Source organism: Chiloscyllium plagiosum, chromosome 31 (genome assembly GCF_004010195.1).
Source record: "Chiloscyllium plagiosum isolate BGI_BamShark_2017 chromosome 31, ASM401019v2, whole genome shotgun sequence".
Lineage (NCBI taxonomy): Eukaryota > Metazoa > Chordata > Chondrichthyes > Orectolobiformes > Hemiscylliidae > Chiloscyllium > Chiloscyllium plagiosum.
Window position 1 is genome coordinate 18,507,972 of NC_057740.1, and position 23,943 is coordinate 18,531,914.

At 40.2% G+C, this 23,943-nt stretch overlaps 1 protein-coding gene across 1 annotated transcript in view; it reads left to right on the forward strand.

Moving 5' to 3' along the window:
• The first annotated feature begins 540 nt into the window (after positions 1-540).
• Positions 541-23,943, forward strand: part of slc1a6 (solute carrier family 1 member 6) — a 97,002-nt gene continuing 73,599 nt past the window's right edge. The window contains exon 1 of the mRNA XM_043721091.1: positions 541-927. The gene's annotated coding sequence lies outside the window, so the exon portion shown is untranslated. The remainder of the gene's footprint in view (positions 928-23,943) is intronic.

Sequence of the window (23,943 nt, forward strand, 5' to 3'; positions counted from 1 at the left end):
GTGGAGTAAGAAACAGAGTTAATATTTCAGACTGATGACCTTTCAGCAGAACATTTCTCACCATTTGCACATGCAAATAAATCCAACGGGTTAAGCTTTCTTGAGTCGCATGCTGTTGAAATCAGGATGATTTGCTACCCAACAACACTCACCACGACCCTGGAAGAACTGCTACCCAGGTTAAAATCACGGCTTGTATTTTCCACTATAAATAGCAGAACAGTGCAAATATCCATTTTGTGTTCAGGTCTTAAATGTTCTAATGTTCTTATTTTCAGTTTTAGAATTTATTTAAATGGAGGCTGAGTGACAAAGCTCTGAATGGAGGGAAATATTCACTTGTTTCGTAAATAGAAGCTCACAGTAACATTTTGTCTGCTTCACAGTGGTATTCTGTCTTCATTATCACCCTCCCTTTGAGGTACCTCCAGCGCTGAGAGCGAGAGGGGGATAATGAGCATTGTAGCAGCTGTTAATTCCAGTACTCTCTGATTGGCTGTTGATAAGCATCTACTGTTAATGGGCTTCCCACTTCAATCACTGAAAGGCTTAGCTCTGTTTTCGGAGCTTACCATGCATTTTGACTGTCCTCTGTGGAACCATTCTGGAGTGTCTGACAGAGAGAGTGCTAGCAAAAGGAAAAGACAGAGACTTTGCATTCCTGTACGATTTACTGCTGTTGCTTACTGAGCTAGAAGCCTGCAAGGGTGAATTTGTAATGCCATTCTGTGCCAACAGAGGACAAAAGAAAAAGGTTTTGAAACCAGTGTGAAGAGATTCCCGAACCAGCCTCATTTCCCTGTGCATCATTAACACACATACTGAAAACTTCAACAACAGAGAACAACAAGTGATACTCAGCTAATGCAACAGTTGTCTCCTGTCCATTAGTGGAATAAAGAAGCCAGCATCTGTGTGACTGCTCATGTAAGTAAGATGAAAAAAATGAATGACTTTTTCAGACTGCTGACTTTTGTTCTGAATGGTAAAAACTAACAGAACAAGGTGGCATGGTGGCACAGTGGTTAGCACTGCTGCCTCACAGCACCAGGGTCCCAGGTTCAATTCCAGCCTCGGGCAACTGTCTGTGTGGACTTTGCACATTCTCCCTGTGTCTGTGTGGGGGTGCTCCAGTTTCCTCCCACAATCCAAAGATGTGCAGGTCAGGTGAATTAGCCATGCTAAATTGCCCATGGTGTTAGAAAAATAGGTCTGGGTGGGTTACTCTTTGGAGGGTCGGTGTGGACTGGTTGGGCCGAAGGGCCTGTTTCTATACTGTGGGAAATCTAATCTAAAATGCTGGAACAAGAACAAAATTCCAAGACTGTCAAGCCAATTGTTAACACTTTATGTAATTTTCAAATAATCACAGGAATAGTTTCTATTTTCTAGATGCTATTATAGTGCTTATTCTGTTGTGTTCAGTTCACTTTATAATGCTATCTCTTGTGTTTACTGCATGGCTTTCAATAACGTTTTGCCTTTATTGTAATTTGCATAAGTCTCTGGACAATGCTGACTGAATTTTCCAGAAGTGTTAGAGAGTTCAAGAAACTTTGAAATGAGGGGAGCTAGTCATCAGATCTTGTGATGCAAGTTCTGAAGTCTCAGTGGCACAGAAAGGTACAGGTCACCACTATAATAAAGGCTAAAAATGTTGTGTATCAAATCCATTGGTTGAGACTTATGTCATCAATGCTTTAGGAAATTGAGAGATGAAAGTGATGAAATCTAGCAAAGAGTTGAAACAGAAAGATGCAAATGATCAAATCTGGGCGACTGAGAAATGTGGATCATCAATTCTAATGCAGATTCCAAGTCATAGATCAAATATATTGTCAAGTTGAACAAACTGAGGCCATGTTACCCAAGTCTGAGAGAGATAGAATTACACATGTTTAGAAATCTAAGATATCCTGTGGGATGTAAATCAAGCTCCTAATACTGTGCGACACAGGTTCACAAATCTCATAGAAACTTGGAGGTCGAGGTCATGAAATCGAACAGACACAAAAAGGTGCTGATTACAAATCTAAGAGAAATTGAAAAATGCAAACTACAATTCCAAAATACTTAAAGGTACATTTCCAATCTAAGAGATTTTTACATGATAGGGTTATAAAATCCAACCTATTTAACCATGTAGGTCACCAAATCAAAAAGCGAGACAAAGAGAGGGTGTAAAATCTGAGGGATGAATAGGTTTAGGTCCACAAAGCTTACCACTTCCAATGTTCAAATTGTCAAATGTAAGACAGAATCCCTACAGTATGGAAAGAGGACATTTGGCCCATCAAGTCAGCACTGACCCTCCAAAGCACATCCCCATATTTACCATGGCTAATCCAACTAGACTTCCCTGAACACTGCAGACAATTTATCATGACCAATCCACTTAAACTGCACATCTTTGGACTGTGGGAGAAAACTAAAGCACCCAGCAGAAATCCACATAGACAGTCACCTGGGTCTAGAATCTAACCCATAGCCCTGGGGCTGTGAGGCAGTAATGCTAACCACGGTGCCACCTCTTGATGTTTGCAAATCAGTAAATGAAGTAAAACCAAAACACACAAGTCACAAAATCTAAGCGAAATGGAGAGACTAAGGTTACAAAATCCAAGTGAGACAGGTCAGCAATCAAAGCTGAATAGCACAGGTCAGCAAAACCATATTGATGCTTTGTTTTGGGTACTTTGAACAAAACTTCACAAATTCTAAGCCAATTGGTGGCTTAATTGCGATTTAAATATTGTGTATCCTTTAGACAACCTACCTTTGGAGAAATATCAAGGACATATAAAGGTTTATCACTGTAGTGAAAAGGCTATAAGGCTTTATTTAAGAGAAAAGACCAGGGAAATTAGATCTCTTTACAGGAAAATAGAGATCCCATGATATAAAGGGTTAAAACATAAAGACAGCTTGCAAAAAGTTGGGCTCTTATTCTCCTGAATTAGAAAATTCAGAGTTGCGTTAATAGAGTTTTTCACATCATAGGGGTTTGATTGGGTAAATCTGTTGGAACTAGGGTGAAAGGGCTTTTGCCCGAAACGTCGATTTCGAAGCTCCTTGGATGCTGCCTGAACTGCTGTGCTCTTCCAGCACCATTAATCCAGAATGAAGAAAAGTATTGCAGATGCTGGGAATCAGAAATATCAATAGAAAGTGCTGGAGAAACTCATGGCAGCATGTTTTAAGAGAGTAATAGAGTTAGAATTTCAAGTTTGTTATGACTCTTCTTCACACCACTATTTAAAAACTATTCCCTCTGTTTGTGATATGATGGTGGTGATGAGTAGGCTGGTGTTGGGGCTGTTTGTGATCCAGAATAAGATGATGTAATCTCATCATTAGAATTAAGTCATTTTGGAGTGAAATCATAAAGTTCCAATGGAAAGGTAATTGTGATGTGGAACTGAACAGCCAAACACCCCCAAAAATAACATTTGGAACCTTCATGATTAGTGCAATTAACTGCTGGATGACTGGCTTCTTGGAGACAAGTTGTCTCGGTCTTTAACAATTGAAATTTAAATATTGAGAAAGAAACAAAGGAACAATGGAAAAAGGCAGCAGGTAACTTAGAGTCTAATCAGCTGTTGGAGAGGGAAAAAAGGAAGACAAATTGGATTAGAGAGAAACGGATAGAAATGAGAAGTGTGAAAACAACATTAAAACATTTTACCTTTTGAAAACATCTTATGACCTGTAGGAGCAAGCCAACAATTTCACATTTCCTTTCTGGATCTCTGAGATTGATTGACATTGTATGAAAATAAATCTCATTATTAGATGTCCCTTAATGTTAGTAAGTACCAGGCCTAACTTTCTGAGCTCAGTTTAATTTATTTCAGTAGCATGAGTACAATAATTTCTTGAAACTGATGGTGAGGTTGTTCATGAACTGCGATTTCATGAGACTAACAGCAATTTGTGGCAATTCATGACTCCCTTAGTAAATTTGCACCCTTTGTTTTGGTTTTCAGTGGTGAATTTTGATTAGGTCACATTTAGTTGTCACATGTATCCAAATTGAAATATTAACTACAATTCTCCTGGATGACTGAGTGTACCAAAGGATATACAATCTCTTACAGATATTAAAGGAAGTAAACCAAATATTAGTTGTTGCTTGAGACATCAGATGATCTAAAAGATTAGAATTCAAATTCTAAGGGATTTGAATCACACAGGCACTAAATTAAAATACAACAGACTTGTAAACTTTTCACTGTACTCATTGGAACACATGTAACAATAAAGCTAATTCATTCATTCATCAAGAATGAGATTTTATTTGCAGAGAAGTAGTATGATTGCTACTTTGCATGTTGAATAGCCCACAATAGCTATAGGCTTTTCTTGACCTAATTTTCATCAATTCACCATGGTCTGATAATAGAGATGGAGACAGTGAGAACTGCTGATGCCGATGACAGATCATATGCTCATATAGTATTATTAAAACTGATAAAGTCGTGAAGATATATGAAACAATCTGTGATGCAAAAATTATAGACTCACAGTAACTTAGAACATGGAAAGTGGCCATTTTGCCAATGTGCTCACTTTTTGAAAATGAAGTCCTATTTAGTCCCATAACCCTAACCTTAAAAAAACAGTTTTAAAAATTAGTTCAAAATTTTGAAACCTAGTAATGGTAAACATGCAATAGAAAAACAGAATGTTTAGGGAAGAATGGGTGATCTAAAATTGAATTTTCATCTGACAAAATCAAAGCAGACTAAGAACAATGAGGTTATGGTCAGGAACAATAAGATAGTATATTTTTGACATGCTCAGGTTAACGGAGAATAAGTGGGGTAAATATTGAAGGAACCAAAAATGTGTCTACTCCATGCTGCACCACTAGAGTGCTAAGTATATTTTTCCAACAGGTTTTCTTATTAAGTCAGTCTAAAGTGATTTCACTTGGAAAGCATACATAGCTTAATTTAAATATTATAAAAGTGATGCATTAATTCAGAAGTATTTGGGAAACAAACCCATATATGTCTGATGCCTTTCCATTTGGATAAATACTGTCTGATGCTTTTGAATCTGGATAATTCCAAGCATGTGTATATCATGTTAGTTTATTTGGTAAAGGCAACAACAATAAAACATTGAAGATCCAATATGCAGTCTACTGAAATTATAAGATTAGGAGTATTGATTGATATAACATAAAATATAAAACTAGGAAAACATATCAGTTTTGATAGCCAAAATCAAGGTTCAAAATGTAACCCTTTATTTAGGGAATCTCAGCTCTGTTTAGAGAAACATTTTGCTGTTAAAACAGAGGAAGAATTTATTACTGTTGAACTTATTTCTGGTTTCATTTTTTCCCGTTTGATTGCCTTGTATTTGTTTTAAGATCTCCGTGTTGTTTACAATGATCATTATTACCTTTCTCCCTACAGGTATGTAGAACTCATTTTGTAATGACTGTTAATGCCCTTATTAATACATTTCAGGTCAAAGTTGTTTTAATCGCCGTTCACTAGTTGTTATTATGTACTTATCCCACATTCTCAGACAAATATTCTCAAAGGTATTTCATTTATCTTCAACTGTGACTTTCTTTAAAATGACCTCCCTGCTTTTAAGTGTTATAAGGGTGATTGGAGATGAGCAACAAATGCGGGTTTCGCCAGTGATTGTCGCATCGCACAAAGGAATAAAAATTCTAAATTGTATTTTTAAATATTTGTTTGTAAACAAAATAGAAATTGAATTATTCCACTTAAAATTGATTATGGGAGTTATAATTTGGGGTAGGAAGGAAACTGTATTGAGAATGATTATACAACACGGGAAACCGATAAATAAGAACCCACGACGTTCGGGGAAAGGTATTGGCATTAAAAGAGAACAGCTGACTGGAAGAAGGCAGAGAGTGGGGACAAAAGGGTCTTTTTCAGGATAGCAGTCAGTGACTAGGGGAGTTCCACAAGTGTCTGTGTTGGGACCACAATTATTCACATTATATATTAATGATCTGGATGCATGAACTGAGTGCATTGTTGCTAAGTTTACATGTGACACAAAGATATGTTGGGGGACAAGTAGTCGTTGAAGAGGAGGGGAGGCTACAGTAGGTCTTGGACAGGCGAGGAGAGTAGCAAAGAAGGAAATACATGTTGGAAAGTCTGCAGTTGTGCACTTTGTTAGGAAGAATAGAAGCATAGATTATTTTCTAAATGGGGAAGGCTTTGGAAATCTGAAGCACAAAGGATTTAGGAGTTCTCGTTCAGCATTCTCTTAAGGTTAACATGCAGGTCAGTTGGTAGTGAGGAAGGCAATGTTAGCATTCATTTCTAGAGAGTTAGAATGCAAGAGGAAAGATATACTGCTGAAGCTGTATAAGGCTCTGCTCAGACTGCATTTGGAATATTGTGAACATCTTTGGGCTCCCTATCTAAGATAGGGTGTGCTGGCATTGTAAAGGGTCCGAAGGAGGTTCTCAAAAGTGATCCCAGGAATGAAGGGCTTGTGATATGAAGAGCAATTGAGGACACTGGGTCTGTACGCAATGGAAGTTAGAAGAATGAGGGGGAATCTTATTGAAACTTGAAGAATACTGACAGGCCTGTATAGAATTGATGCAGAGAAGGTGTTTCCACTGTTAGGAAAAATAAGGACCCAAGGGCACAGTCTCAGAGTGAAGGGTCGACACTTGAGAACTGAGATGAGGATGAATTTCTTCAACAAGTGGGTGGTTAATCTGTGGAACTCATTGCCGCAGAATGCTGTTGAGACCAGATCATTGAATATCTTTAATAAAGAGATGGATAGGTTCTTGATTAGTAAGGGGATCAAGGCTATGGGGAAAAGCCAGCAGAATGGGGTTGAGAAACATATGCTCAAATGGCAGACAAGACTCGATGAACTGAATAGCCTAATTCTCCTCCTCTATCTTATGGTCTTTTGTCAACTCTCCTGCACTGGCAAGTTCTAGCCGTGTAATATGTCGCCAAAGTGATCACTTGCACAAATGATAAAAATATAAAAGATTGATGGATGAATTCAGAGAATGAATGCTTATAGGCCACCAAGTTACAGAAAGATGGAATACTGCACATTCATATTTACATTTTGAAACCCTACTGGGGTTACTAATGAATGAAGGGCACACTGGAGAAGAGATGTTCAAACTCCTTGAAGGAGGCTGCAGTCAAATGGTGACTGTTAACGACATGCCGGAAATTGGCTCTTCATGAGGAAAAAGATCACAGAGAAAAGGCCATCCAGCAGCTTCCCAGAATCAATTAGGTGCTGTAGTCCTGCATGGAACAAATTGTTTCCACCTAATCTGCTCCATTTTTACTGCTGCCACATCCAAAACAATTTTAGATAACTTGGCAGCCCTTAGCTGTTTGCCATGCATGTCAGCACTGCATAGGGCACAAGGTCACTCTGCAGCTTACAAGTGAAATTATTGTCACAATGAAAACCTTGAGGTAGTTCTCACATCGAGTCCTTTACTACAACTTAACTTCCTGATCTACGGTCACTTATGCAAAAGTGAACAGGCTATACTGAACCTGCATGTTAACCTTAAGAGAATCCTGAACGAGAACTCCTAAATCCTTTGTGCTTCAGATTTCCAAAGCCTTCCCCATTTAGAAAATAATCTATGCCTCTATTCTTCCTAACAAACTGCACAACTGCAGACTTTCCAACATGTATTTCCTTCTTTGCTCTTTAAACATGCACTCTCTGAAGACAGTGTCTCCACTTCCAGAACAGGATGCTGAGACGGAAAGGTTAAAGAAAGATTTTTAACTTTGTACATCCCAGTTCAACACCAGCACCTCCATAAACCATGATAAAGAAAGGAGCAGGTTTAAAGTAGAGGATGCCACCAAAATGTTAAGCTGATGACTCTCCTTCAAAAAGGCCTCGATGGATCCTCTGAACCTGGAACAGTGAATGGGTGAAGCTCATGGACAGTGTCTAACACTATCCAACTCAATGAACAGAATGTCTTCATTTTCAGTTGAAAGTGTTTGTTCCAGTGAGATTATGACACCATGTCCATCATAGCTCAGAGTGACCTTTCTTGGGTAATCTTCCACTGTTCACCTCATTGATTAAGCAGCTTGGAGTTTGAATTGTGCAATGAAAGAGGAGGGAGTGCTCACCTCTGCTGGGAGCTAGCAGTGGTCAAGTCACTGATGAGTTTTAAAACCTAAGCTGCATATCATTTCAGACACTGTGACAGGAACTGGCCCTCACCTTGTGCTGCCTGACTGTTACTGGCACAGAGGGGAGGAATGCTCACTTTCCACATGTTGGGCAGGGAGCTGGATGGATGGAGGGGAGCAGAGTCATCCTTTCTCCTGTCAATGACTATCGAAGGCCGTACCACCAGGGCAGCCTGGACTGAGTTGGTAGCCCGTGTCACTGCAGTCTCCCAAGTCAGAAAGGATACCCAGCACTGCAGGAAAAGGTCAATGAGATCCTACACTCTGCAAGGAAACATCTTCTCCTGCTAGCTCACACTCAGAACTGTGTCACTGCATTCACTTCTCATCAAGACTCATGGAATAAAGCACTCACTATTGCGTGCATTATGTTCACTCACCAGCTCTTAACCATGTTATCCAAACTACTATCTCATATAGCCCTTTGCATTCTTTACTCATTTACTAAGGACATCTCAGCCCTCTCCTGCTCCTGCATCAGCACCAACAGCTTTCACATCCACTTCCATCCCTCTGTTTATCCTGTTGCCAGATAAACCAGTCCAAAATCAAATGGAGGGAAGGTTTCATGGAAATAGTGAGTGAATAGCACAAGTGCTCATATGGGGACTGTGGGACCTTCATAGCCAACTAACTCAATAAGCTTCATTGTGTTAACCTGCATTACTCTTCCATTAACACCTTTACAGAAACATTCTTAAATGGCACAAGTATTTGTCCACCTTAGACAACTAATTCCCTCTCATCTCTTCTGTAAGTATTCAAGGTTCCAGAAAGAGATGAAAGCCAGGGACTGTCAGCTCCACTTCAGACGCTAATTCACAGAGAATGCACCAACACAGCTTTCACCCGCTCCCTCCACCAGCTCAGGAGTTTGAACTGGGTGGGTTTTCTTTCTAGAATCAACTCAAGCACATTCTGGTGCAGGTATAACTGGCTCATCTCTGCAGCTATTTGAGGAAGAAACATCCCAGACACCTGCTGAACCCCTGGCAGAAGATAATCCCATAGTCTCGGCAATTAATGACTGTATTAATATGAGAGGAACAGCAGGGAAGTTTGTCAAAGGCACTCGGTAAGCTGGCTCCACCATCTATACATTTGACTGTCTCCAATGCTGCTATGAAGATCCACATCCAGCACACTCCATGTCTGCTGAATATATGCACAGACCAGCATTCCATCACTCTCTTTAGAGGTGCTCAGCATCAATGCAGGACAAAAGGGGGAAGGGACCTTGACCTCACCCCTGGTGCCCTTTCCTCGCATGGAAATAGATTGGTGCCAGCAGACATGCAGAAGGAGGAGGAACTACACACAGGACCCCAGAAAGCTCTTCTCAGTACACTCAGAGGTTCCTAATTTTTCTACATCCCCCTTGCCTGTGATAGTAAAGCCTGCAGAGGTTCAAGCCAAGGAGGGTGAGCTTGCATCTGGACAGAATACTCTTAGCAGGAAGGATACTTGAGACAGGAAGACAGAAGGGATAACTGTTCAAATCTTCAAAGCCTACAGAGGGAGCTAGAGAACAGGCTCAATCTGCAGAAGTCAAAACTGCCCTTAAGAGTAATGGCGGGCAAAGGAAGAAGTAAACTTCCTGAGTGCACAGAAAGTCACAAGAAATGCGAGATAAGCAGCCACTTCAGACATTCCAAGAATGAAAGAAATTGAAATCTCCAAACATCACCTCACTTCTCACCAGCTACTGACTCCTTGGCTGCAGAATGCCTCAGACATCAGGATTCCTTGAACCTATAACACTCAGGACTCCAGCCATGGAGACCTCCATGAGCAGATAATCTGTGGGAATTTCAGAAATAGAACACAATGTTATTGAAGGAGCTCCTCAGCCCTCACATCCATCACAATGAAGCCTTGTGCTATGTCTCTACACAGTGTGATGTGGAGGCTTACCCAGGAGGTCAGTGCCAAGCCATGAACGTTGAGCTCTAATTATCAAATCATACATTGCACATTTAAAGTTTTAATGGAGTAGAATTCTGCTAGTAAGCCATCGATAGGCTGCACCCCCAGAGCCCATACATTTGGAAATTCCCATGCCCATGATGGTCCTTTAACCACCCCAGGTTGAGGTCACAAGGTTAGAATGACCATGATATTTGAGAACATCCCCTCAGCCCTAACCAAGTTCCGGACCTTCCCAGTCTCCTTCTATCAGGCCCCACTGTTTTATCTCGAATTCCCTTCCATGAGAGTGACCATTCCCTCAGCAACCCAGTACAATGAAGCCTATCCCTGCTGGGTTGCTCACCATCTCCTGGGATTGAGTGACTGCCTCTTTCTAGGCCCCCTGATCAAACCCCAAGAGACAGAGACTTGTGATACTCACACTTAGTTGCAAGTGTCCTGGACAAACATTATCCTGGAACCACCAGTATTAAAAACAGATGATCTGGCAACTGTGATTTGTGGAACCTTGCCATGTGATTATTAGCTGTTTTATTTGCTGATTTTACGATGGTGACTGCATCTCCTTGGCTCTCAAATGCTTTGAGACATCCTTCAAATATGAAAGACGCCAGAAATATTCAAGCTGTTTAATCTTACTGCTGGACACCTCACTGAAAGCAACAACACAGTGTCTGACAATCAAAATGAAAAATAACTGAACCATTGATGTATTGCAGGAGGGATAAATCACAAACCCCAGGAGGTGCCAGAGTCTCTGCAAGCCACTGGTTTGGCTATACCTGTCATGTTCGACAGAGTTCTGAACATTGTAGCTGCAAGGGCATTGAAACACTGCAATTTTACTTCTAGCCTGCAATCTAAGTCACACTGAGTTTAAATTATCTGACCTTTGAGAGGGTGATATTTTTGGGATAGTCTACTGTACAGAAGATTTGGCTCAGGTTTGCAGGGAAATAAATAAATTGAACATTGATAAGATTGCCCCAAGCTCGATAACTATGGAACTCAATGCAAATTTAGAAAATGGAAATTGCACAATGTTTAGATTTGATGCTTTACCAAGAGAATATATGGAGTTGATGGTCCAAAGACACAGTAACAGCAGTCCATGTGGAAAATTTTAAAACAGAATGAAATGATTGAGCGTGTAGCTGACTGAAATACTTTTAAAGCTGGTGCATGGAATGCAAATCCTTAAAGTTTTGTATTTCTTAAGTTCTTATCATCAAGAGTTTGTTTCATAACATGAATCTACTCTGAATATGTACTACATCCTTTTACACCAAAATTAATTATGATCGGTTTTGATATTCATCAAGAAAACAAGCAATGGGATCAAAGTATCATAAACTTGAATTGTTTGGCATCTGCCTCTTCTCCACACCCTCCTGGCTCAATGGAAATCCTGAAAGTGCAGCAATTACAGACCACTGTGAGCTGGTCTGAAAGATGCACGCACTCTCTGATGAACTTGAAACACCAGGAATTGATTTTTCTTTTGAAGATGAGTGAAAAGGGGATCAAAGGCAGTTCAAGGCTTGCTATAACCTACTTTCTTCCTTGTCACTCACAGAGTACAAATTCACTGGATGGTACTTTCAGGCAAACATTGATCACTCGTTGTTCTTATGTTGGTGTCTGTTAGTGCTGTGCAAAACCTGACATTCTTGACATGCCCAGCTTTTGGTGCAGTGCCTGTAACAACGCTGTGTCAAAGCATTTCTTCACTGAAAAGAAACAAAGGAACATCTGCTGTTTTCAACATGGATGATTACACGCCAAAGTGAAGTGGTAAGTAAAATATAAATAGTTCACAGGGACGGAGACAGTGAAGGAGTGTAAGTATTTGGAAAGTGACACAAAGTTGTGAAAATTAACTTTCTAAACAAACATTTTGTCAGTAGTAACAACTCAGACAAGCATATGACTGCCTCATGAGTTCTGTTTGATTCAACCTTAACAGTAAACAGGCTGCTACAACGTGCGTGCAACCTGTCTGTATTACAAATAACACATAAATAATATGACATATTATATAAGCTGAAGTAATGTATAACTAATACAGACATTAAGCTCTATGTTGTCAGTATGATTACTGGTAAATAACTCCACAAAAGCTGGTATTTCTTTACCAAGTTACCCTTTATAAACATGTGCATAGTATTTCTCACTGGTCCAGCTAGTATAAAGCCAGCTCCTGGAGTGAGCAGAACTCCTGACACTCTGTCATCCAGAACTCCCTGATTGGACAAGGTTAACAACCCCAATTAGGGAACTCCTATACAATAAGGTCCACTTGGCTCACCTTATTGCAATCACCACAAATATGGTGGTGTGAACCATTCATCTGCTGTTTGTAGTTTGTGCTCTCTGTCACAATCCCTGAACTTGGGTATTTACAATAATTCTGTTGGACTCCAAATTTATTTGCATTAACAGAGTAAAAAGGCATTCAAATGGCTACTGCTGCTTCAGAAATTAGCACCCTCAGCAGCTTGAAGAGTCAAGGAACATTACATAATAGCAACTCTATGCAGCCTCTCCCGAAGAATCAAGAAATAAATATACACAGATGAAACTTGAATTGATTGATATGCCCACAGTGTTTATTTAAATTTTGTAGATATTTTCTCAGCAACCTGTTCAGAGATGTTGTTACACACATCTGGATCAGGTGGGGCTTGAGCCTAGTCTCTCAGTTCAGAGGTAGGAATACTATCACAGTACCACATGACACGTGAAGTTAAAGCTATAGCTTCCTTCTTCCCTTCCCCTGTTCAGAAGCCAATTCCCCACTGGGCAAAGAAAGATTTTGTTTTAAGAATTAATCCATTCAGAGATGCTATGATACTCCTCTGAAGCAAGTGGGAGTTGAACCCAGGCTTACTGGGTTAGAGACAGGGACACTACCACTGCACCACAAGAGCTCTTAACTTAAATTTTGTAAGATAGTTAACTCAACACTAAACACATGTTGCAAGCTGGCAAGCCTAGCAACCAGGATAACTGAGGTAATAGTGATTAAAAAAAAAGCAACATATGGAATTGTGAAGTTATTAACACCTCATTTAAATACACCCACCCAGGTACACCCAGTGATCATTGGAACTGACTCTCAAAATTTTGTTGAAGTAAAAATATGGCAGGATTCCGAGATAGCAAAGTATTTCTGAATAAGTAAAAACATAAGTATTTCTGAAAGGGGTGAGAAAGTATTGACATGGACTGTATAGGGAAGTAGAAATATATACATAATACATGAGTTTCAAATAATACAAATTCTCATACGAATAATACAAATTGATAATTATGCAACATAAAACACACAGACTGATATAATGGAAATTTTACTGAATTAAGCTGTATGTACTGTGTCAGAAATTCATTTTGCGAAGCTTCTCATATCACTGCCTCAAAACGGCGTGATGAACTTTCCTTCTGTCCACTGGGAAAGTGATCAGACAGGATTTCTGCTCATCCACGTCAATCTATTGGAAACTTGGCTCACTTTTGTTGGTTGGAGAAGGATGGCCTTGATTTATACACACAGGGAGATGGTTTCAGTCCTCTTCCTGCTGTCTGCCTAATTGTAGAGAGAATATGAGGCACTGCAGCCATAGTGTGTAAAAGCACTGTTACTGTACTTCGGGGCTGAAACCACAGGAAACTGGGGAAGATTGCAAAGTGGCAGAAGACAGAATAGCTCTAGTGGTGTGGCCAGACCTCCACTTTCTCCGATGTTTCTATTCAAGTTATAGAGTCATAGAGATGTACAGAACGAAAACAGACCCTTCGGTCAAACCCGTCCATGCCGACCAGATATCTCAACCCAATCTAGTCCCACCTGCCAGCACCCAGCCCATATCCCTCCAAACCCTTCCCATTCATATACCCATCCAAATGCCTTTTAAATGTTGCAATTGTACTACCCTCCACCACTTCCTCTGGCAGCTCATTCCATACATATACCACCCTCTGCGTGAAAACGTTGCCCCTTAGGTCTCTTATATATCTTTCCCCTTTCACCCTAAACATATGCCCTCTAGTTGTGGACTCCCCTACCCAAGGAAAAAGACTTTGTCTTTTATCCTACCCATGCCCATCATAATTTTGTAAACCTCTTTCAAGGAGCCATGAATCCATTTTCAAAGAACTATGAATCTGCACTTTGTTCAGCAACATTCCCGAAGACCTTACCGTTAAGTGCATGAGTCCTGCTAAGATTTGCTTTCCCAAAATGCAACACCTTTCATTTATCTGAATTAAACTCTATCTGCCACTTCTCGGCCCATTGGCCCATCAGATCAAGATCTGATTGTAATCTGAGGTAACCTTCTTTGCTGTCCACTACACCTCCAAGTTTGGTGTCACCTGCAAACTTACCAACTATACCTCCTATGTTCACATCCAAATCAGACTGGAAAAATTGGCAACAATTCAAAAAGGGCTAAACTTTGTGGAGGGAATAATTCAGAAACTTGGTTTCATCTCCCGTGCTTTGGACTTGGTGCAAAAAAAAGTTTGAAAAACATTATGGGGTTAAGATGCAAACAGGCACAAGAAAATCTTGAAACATTGTATGATTCACCTGCATGTACACCATGCCCTCACTGTGAAAGAGATTACACCTTAATGAATACTCCGAATGCCCAACTGCTCTCAAAGCACTGATTGATCATCAAGACAAAGCTTTCAGTTACCTGGCAATCATACTAAGAGTGGTGAGGATCTTGCAGCTGCTCCTGAGAGTCAAACTTATTTCTAGATTTGCTTCTGCATTTCTTACAGTTATTATACGTTCATGAATAAGAAGGGAAGGATATGGACCAAGTGCAGGCAGGTGAGACTAGTTTAATTTGGGATTATGGTCAGTAGGGACTGGTTGGACCATAGGATCTGTTTCCGTGCTATATGACAGTATGACTATGTAGAAAGACAGTGGGGAAGATGGGAAAGTAGGAAATCTGCTGCAAGTCACAGGATGGTAATAGTTACTATTATCTGCAGTTCTTAGTGCTATCCTGATATTTTAGGAAAAGCTATTTTTTCAATCAAACAATTATAAACATGATACAATGTAGTGTGGACTAGTGAATCAGCTGCCTTCTTTTCAATGTGCTTGGCTGGCTGCAAGAAAGATCGAAGTTCTTTTTAGCACAGGGCTATACCTATCTCCAATTAGAATGCAATTTACTAATTTCTACTGTAACGTGAAGGAGACAATTACAAGGTTTTCTTAAATTAATAAAGAGCAAGTTTATTAATAATAAAGATTAAATGTCAGACACACATACACACACAGGTACAGTGTTACAAAACGGATAGCATCCAGTATAAAATGGAAGACAAAATAATATGCAATTTCTTTTCGGTGTCTTTGAGGCATAAGGTTTTAACCTGAGACCACTGTTTAGTTCATGTTGTAGCCCACTAGCAGTAGTGAATGTCACAGTTATCCTTCCAGTTCTCAGTATTTTGATGTTTCTTTGTAATCCATATTGTCACCAGGCACTTGTTCTTTTTGTGCCTTTTTCATTCTGCACTAAATACCCATCTTCTCACTTCTGCTACAAGCAGGCACATTTGTTTACATGTTTCTGTGTCTGTGTTCATCGTCTCCAAGCTTGATAATTCCAAGTGATGTTTTCATCTCCAACATGTGAACATTCTTAAAGGTGTAATTGAAAGGGCTTTTTCATGCTTTCCAGGAAATGAGGGTGGGGAGAAGGCAAGGATCTTGCTGGCTGCTTTCAGTGCCTTGGATAAAATGCTATTTTCAATTTAGCTGCCTGTTGTCTAATCCACATTTAATGATCAGATGATAATGTGTCTCTTTTAGTTCCTTTTTGCAAGTCATTTTAGTCCATGAACGTCCCAGGTATTAGATGATGGAATTTTTAAAAACTGTCAAAGTGTTTGATTGTCTACTTTTCTGTTTGAATAGGCTGATCATTCATAATTATACTGCAATTGTAATATGACTTCATCAAGCAAATAGTTTTGGGAGATAGTGGTCAACATTGGGCATTCAGGTGATCATGGTGTTTTTATGAATGCTGTGATGATATTTATTGAAAGCAATTGTTGGTGAATTTGCTACCATCTCTCCTCTTCTTTTTCCTTTTCATTGTCTTCATTCCCATGTGAGCAGACTAACCCAATTCGAATGGCCTGTTTTCACAACTTGCAGCCATTGGCCAACATGCCAGCTGTAATGTAACATTGCACTGAAAACTTATGATTCCTGCATTTGTAGGCAAACTTAATGATTGACATCAAGCCAACTACACATTAATAGAATTCATGTTAATAAAATTGAGAAAGGTTTCCTCCACGATACCATCAACAACACTTGGAAAATCCGAATAAGTCTATGAAAATTGACTGCGCATTGTCTTGGGTGAAGATTATAACTTAACCACCTGGGCAGGACATATATAAATTTTGTAATGCAATGTTGAACAGCAGATTGCTGGCATGGCTGAGATTAATGAATGTTAGGACCTGATTGAGTAAAACCTTTAAGATAAAATGTTCTCTTTATTGACCTGAGCTGAAGGTTTGCAACCCTCAGCTGGCATAAGGACACATGTAGTCTTCTACTATTCTGCTACTGTGAAAATATGGTCTTCAAGCTGGATTGGAACAACTTGCATTATGACACATTGTATGATGACTCCCATGCTTTTCTCAGCTTCTGCTTCGTGATACAGGAACACGGATATTCTGATTGGGGAATAAGTTCCTTTCTACAAATATTTGTGGTACTCATTAAAGCCCTGAAATGTTATTATGGATCGAAAATGTAAAAAATTTTCAAGCATTGCAGGAAAAGCATGCAGGTTCCCTGAAGCTACAGGCTCCAATCTGCATCAGTGTCCGTGTGAAAACATAAACCACTGCAATACAGTCATAGAGTCAAACAGCACGGAAACAGACCCTTCAGTCCAACTTGTCCATGAAGATCAGGTATTCTAATTGGAATTAGTCCCATTTGCCTGTGTTTGGATCGTATCCCTGTAAATCTTTCTTATTCATGTATCCATCCAAATGTCTTTTAAATGTTGTAATTGTACTGGACTCTACCACTTCCTCTGGCAGATTGTTCCATACATGCACCACATTCTGTGTGAAAATATTTCCCCTCAGGTCCCTTTTAAATCTTTCCACTTTCACCTTAAATCTTTCACCTTAAAATGGGCGGCACGGAGGCACAGTGATTAGCACTGCTGCCTTACAGCGCCAGAGACCCGGGTTCAATTCCTGCCTCAGGCGACCCTCTGTGTGGAGTTTGCACATTCTCCCTGTGTCTGTGCGGGTTTGCTCCGGTTTCCTCCCACAATCCAAAAATGTGCAGGTTAGGTGAATTGGCCAGGCTAAATTACCTGTAGTGTTAGGTGAAGGGGTAAATGTAGGAGAATGGGTCTGGGTGGGTTATGCTTCGGCGGGTCGGTGTGGACTTGTTGGGCTGAAGAGCCTGTTTCCACACTGTCAGTAATCTAATCTGTGCCTTCTAGTTTTGGATTCCTCTACCCTGGCAAAAAGACCTTGGCTATTCACCTTGTCTGTGCCTCTTATGATTTTATAAATGTTTATAAGGTTAACACCCTCCCACCCCCCAACTCCAATTCTCTAGTGTAAAATGTCCCAGTCAATTCAGCCTCTCCCTATAATTCAAACCCTGCCCTAGAACAAGGCAATCAGAACTGTACGCAATATTCTAAAAGTCCTTGCAGTGGATTTTTTTTCTTGAAGTAGTTTAGGGGCAGAAATGGAGGGAATTAACAGCACGGAGGCACAGTGGTTAGCACTGCTACCTCACAATGCCAGAGACCCGGGTTCAATTCCCGCCTCAGGCAACTGTTTGTGTGGAGTTTGCACATTCTCCCCGTGTCTGCGTGGGTCTCCTCCCACAGTCCAAAAATGTGCAGGTTAGGTGAATTGGCCATGCTAAATTGCCCGTAGTGTTAGGTGAAGGGGTAAATGTAGGGGAATGGGTATGAGTGGGTTGCTCTTCGGAAGGTCAGTGTGGACTTGTTGGACCGAAGGGCCTGTTTCCACACTGTAAGTAATCTAATCTAATTAAACAGGAAACAGATAACTGTGTCATCTGCTGCAATGTAAGTGGTTCCCAACCTGAAGCTGAGCTCATCATTGGGATCATGAACCACCCTGCAGGGTATAACCCTACAATTGCAAACCAGGGGCTTAAAGAAGTGGCAAGTGTAACTCCTTTATTCAAACACAGAGGCAGGAAATGGGAAACTACAGATCAGTTAGCTTTAACACCTGTCATCAGGAAGATATTAGAAACTTTGATCAAAATTGTTATTGCAGGGTATTGAGAAAGGCTCAAGGTAATCAGGCAGCGTAAACAAGGTTTTGTCAAAGAGAAATATTTTAAACTAGTTTATTGAAGTTCTTTTAAGGAAGTAACATATACTGTAGAAAAAAAAGGGAATCAATGCAGATACTTTACTTGGATTTCCAAAAAAGGATTTGATTAGGTGCCACATTAAAGGTTATTGCAGAAAATAAAAGCTCACGCTGTAGGAGGTAACATATTGGCATGAATAGAAGATTGGCTAGCTAATAGGAAACAGACTACAAATGCTGGGTGGTTCTGCACATGCCAATTGGTGTGCCAAAGCATTGGCCTCTGCTTCCAGTAGCAGCTGCCATACACAAACCTCAAAGGTCCATACAGCAGAAAATATATTTGCGGGAACGTTGAAACAGAATAGACAAGATAGGTTGTTTTTCAGTTGGCAAAATGCCACAGGTATCAATTTGTATAATTTTATAAAAGTGAGTTGGATAAAAGGACCTAAGGTATGGTTGCTACGTTTGATGGTGGTACAAAGATAGGTAGGAAAATATGTTGTGAAGAGGAAATAAACAAGTCGCAAGGAGATATAGAGTAGATAGGATAGGATACGTGAGTGAACGAAGATTTGCTAAATAGAAAAATCATGTGGAAAGATCTGAAATTGTCCATTTTGGCAGGAAGATTGAAAAAGAAGCATATTATCTAAATGTTGAGAGATTGCAGAGCTCTGAGGTGCAGAGAGTCCTAGTGCATGAATCACAAAATTTTAGTATGCAGGTACAGCAAGTAATTAGAAAAGCTAATAGATTGTTAGAAAACTGCAAAAGTAGGAAAGTTATATTTCAATTATACAAGGCATTGGTGAGACCACATCTGAAGTACTGTCCATAGTATTGGTCACTGTACTTATGGAAGGATGTAAGCACATTGGGAGCACTTCAGTGAAGGTTTATGAGGCTAATAACTAAAATGTGGCATTGTGGCATCCTTCTGCAAAAAGGATGAACAGGGTACACATGTATCAACCGGAGTTTAGAAGAATAAGAGACAATTTGATCGAAACATCCAAGGTCACAAACAGTATTGACAGGGAGGATGCAGAGAGTGATTTTCCTCTTGTTGTGGAGAGTTTAGAACCAGAGATTAGGAGAAATTTCTTTGGAATTTCTCTTCCTCAAAAGTTTGTGAAGATGAAATGTTTTAAGACAGAGGGAGATAGATTTTTGATAAGGGAGGAGGTGAAAGGCTATTAGGTTAAGTGGAAATATGAAGTATTCAGATGAGCCATGATCTGATTGAATGGTAAAGTGAACCTGAGGGGCTGTCCATATGTTTGTATGTGCTTTGAAATGTTTCCTGCATTGAAGGTGCTAACAAAATCCCCATTTCATCATTGTATTGACTCCATGTCTGCTGTACCAGGAACTTGGGGGGGGGGGGGGGAAGTGAAAGGCACCAACTCCATAACATTTAGCTTACCTGTCTTATTCTTTTTTGTAACTGATCGACAAATTCTGCGTTCCTCTGTCTATAAAGTCCATTCTTGAGAGAAATTGTTGAGTGATTAGTTACCCTGGGCTCTCCTGTGCAATGTCAGAAATTTAAACTGGCTATCAACACAGTTCACGTACTAATCCCTGCTATTGGTTCTGCTGCTCTGGTGACCTGTGTGGATATTACAGGATTACACGTTATCACAGATATAGAACACAGTAAAATAGGAAGGAGCGACTGGTGAATGTGCATGGTCAATTTTATCATCTTCAAGCTAATCAAAACTGAGTTCATTCTTCAATTGTGCTTTAACCAGAATTTCTAAGATTTTAATGTACTTTGGTAAGTTTCTACATAAATTAGGCATAATCTGATTAAAAATGACTTTTATATGTTTGGGATATCATGGCTTTGCAAGATTACATGATTTACTGAATAAATGAAGTATTTATTTCTAAATATCTAAGTATGGACATTGAAAACACTATCTACGGAGTAGGAAGGAAGTCAATGTCCATGGAGATTCTCCTAATTTGCCTTAACTTGAGCAGAAAGACCGGGGAAAAGATTTGCTGCTCTCAGTTTTATTTTTTCTTAAACTGACCATTTAAGCAGCATGAAATTTTATCTCCTGATGCATCTAGTGTCTGATTCCCTCAAACTACTCTCACTATGCTCCAATCATTCAGAACACGCTTATTCTTAATCCATCCCTCCCACGTTACCTCACCCCTGCTGCATAATCCTGACCATGCAGACCGAATTTGTACAGCCAGCACACTATTAGATACTTGGCTGAAATTTTATAACAAATCCACATGGAGCAAGAACTCTGGTAGCAGGTTGTTCTGTCAGTGGGCATTGTAATAGCATCTAACCAGCCAAAGCATTAGCTTCTTGCTTGCACATTGCTATTTACAGTGACAAGGATTACAATAAACACAGGAAAACTTGTTCAAGAAGACTACTGGAGGCAGGAACATGGCAGGAAGACATGGCAGGAACCAGGCTTTCCCCTGGTTTCTTCATTCCTTATTTATTTTTTTCTTTACACCCCCACTTGCAAAGGCCAGCACATCCTTCCTGAGATAAGGTGGCCCAAAATCGCTCATTTTGTTCCAAATGTGGTCTGACCAGAGCCTTAAACTCTCTTAGCAGTACTCTCTTGTACTCTAGTCCTCTACGAATGAATGGAGATGACCATTGTCTGGCACTTGTGTGTTGCAAATGTGACTTACAGCTTATGTAAGTCTTATACGAGGTTGCACAAGCCTTAATATTATTTTGGGACACAGTCAACTTAAGCGTCTTAAGGGTTGTGATTAGTACCGAACATTTTTCAGTCACAAGAAAACATCCCCAATTTTGACTTTGATGGAGGGAAGGTAATCAATGAAGCAGCTGAAGATTTTTGAGCAAGATTCCTAGCCTTTGACTTTGTCTTGTAGCAATAGGATTTATATAGCTAGTCCAGTTCAGTTTCTGGTCAATGGTAACCCACAAGATGTTCATAATGAGGGATTCAGCCATGGTAAAACCATTGAATGTCAAGAGATGGTGGATAAATGCTGTCTTGAAGATGGCCATTACCTGGCCCTTGTGTGGTACAGATGTTACTTGCCATTTGTCAACGTGAGCCTGAATATTGTTCAGGTCTGGCTGCATTTGGACATGGACTGTTTCTGTATCAGTGGAGTTGTTAATGATGCTGAAAATTGTGCAATCATCACAGAATATCCCCACTTCTAACCTTATGATGGAGGGAAGGTCAATGATGAAGCAGCTGAAGATGGTTGGGCCTAGGATACTACCCTGAGGAACTCCTGCAGAGATATCCTGGAGCTAAGATGTCTGACTGCCAATGACCGCAGAACCATGCTTCTTGTTGGGGTAGCTATGATTCCAATCAGCAGACAATTCCCCCAATTCCCATTTACTCAAAACTTTGTTAGGGCTCCTCAATGCCACATTTGGTGAAATGAGGCTTTGATGTCAAGGGCAGTCACTTTCACCTCACCTCTGGACTTCAACACTTTTGTCCATATTTCAACCAAGGCTGTATTGATGGTAAGTTGCTAAGTGGTCCTGGAGGAAACCATACTGACCATTAGTAAGCAGATTATTGCTAAGTAAGTGTTGCTTGATGGCACTGTTTATGTTCCCTTTCCATCACTTTACTGATGAGGTATTAATTGGCCAAGTTGGATTTATCCTGCTTTTTGTGTACAAGACAAACTTGGACAATTTTCCACACTGCTGGGTAGATGCCAGTGTTGTAGTTGCACTGGAACAGCTTGGCCATGGGTGCGGCAAGTTCTAGACCACATTCATCCAGTAATATTGCTGGAATGTTGTCAGGACCAACAACCTTTGCAGTATCTAATACCTTCTGCCATTTATTTATATCATATACAGTGAATCAAAATGGCTGAAGACTGGTACCTGTGATACCAGGGACCATTGAAGGAGGCCGAGATGGATTATCTGCTCAACACTTCTGGTAAAAATATTATTGCAAATGTTTCAGCCTTATCTTTTGTATTGATGTGCTGGGCTCCCTCATTATTGAGGAAGGGATATATGTGAATTCTCCTCCTCCAATTAGTTGTTTAATTGTCCACCATCATTCATGACTTGAATGCAGAGCTTAGATCTGTCCATTGGTCCAGAATCACTCAGCTCTGTCTCTATCACTTGTTTATGCTATTTGGTACACAAATAGTCCTCTGTGTGTGGTTTCACCAGGCTGGCAACTCAGTTTTAGATATACCTGATACATCTCCTGGCATGCCTTCCTGCATTCTCCATTGAACCAGCATTGATCACCTACTCATGATATAATGGGGGATATGCCATGCCATAATGTTGCAGATTGTATTGGAGTACAATTCTGCTGCTTTTGCTGACCCGCAGTGCCTCGTGGATGTCCAGTCTTGAGTTGCTAGATCTATTCAAAATCTTTCCTATTTAGCATGATGAAAGTGCTACATGATGGAATGCACACTAAATGTGAAGAAGGGACTTCATTTCCACAAGGACCACACATCTGTGTCAGACAAATTGGTGAAGGTGAGGTCAAGAATGCTTTTCTCTCGTGTTGGTTTTCTTCACCATCTGCCACACACCAAGTGTAGCAGCAATGTCTTTTATGACTCCTCCAGCTCATCAATAGTGGTGCTGTTGTTCTTGGTATTGGACATTGAAGATCCCCACCCAGAGTACGTTATGTCCCTTTGTCACCCTTAGTACATTTTCCAAGTAGTGTTCAGCATGGAGAAGTACTGATTCATCAGCTGAGAGTAGGGAGATTGGCAGGACCATAATCAGCAAGCGGTTCTCTTGCCTGTGTTTGACTTGATGCCTTGAGATTTCATGGAATCCAGAGTCAATGTCTAGAGTCACTTGTAGGCCAGACCAGGTAAGTACCTTGTTGGCCCTGGTGAGCTCCACACAACTCAATAAACTCATGGCCTGGCTGTGTAAACCAAACTGCCAGGTTATATTTCCAGCTAACTGCCTCTCTGAACATTGTAATTACTTACCTTACAGCTCCACAAGGTTTCCTGCAAACTTGCCCAGAGTAAGCCCTGAAGTAGACAGTGTTCCCACTTATTTCTACTTCTGGGTCTGTGATTGTCTTTTAGATTTAAATTTCATTGTCACCTGTACTCAAGTTCAGGAGCACAGTGAAAAATGTCTAATGTCGCCACACACAGCACCATCTTGGGTACAAAAGAACCTAGACACAAAAATCATAGGGACAAAGTTGAAACAGAAACAAAATTAAACAGTTAAGCACTACCTTTACAGAATAAGTAGAAAAATAAAAAAAAGGTAATAGTTAACATTAAAGTCCTTCTTAAAATAAAACAGTAAAATAAAGGAATAAAGCTAAAAGTTCAACAGTCTTTGTGTCCTCCGCTTAGCTCACTCTCCAGGAGAGCTCAGCGACGTGTTCTCAATGCCGATGCT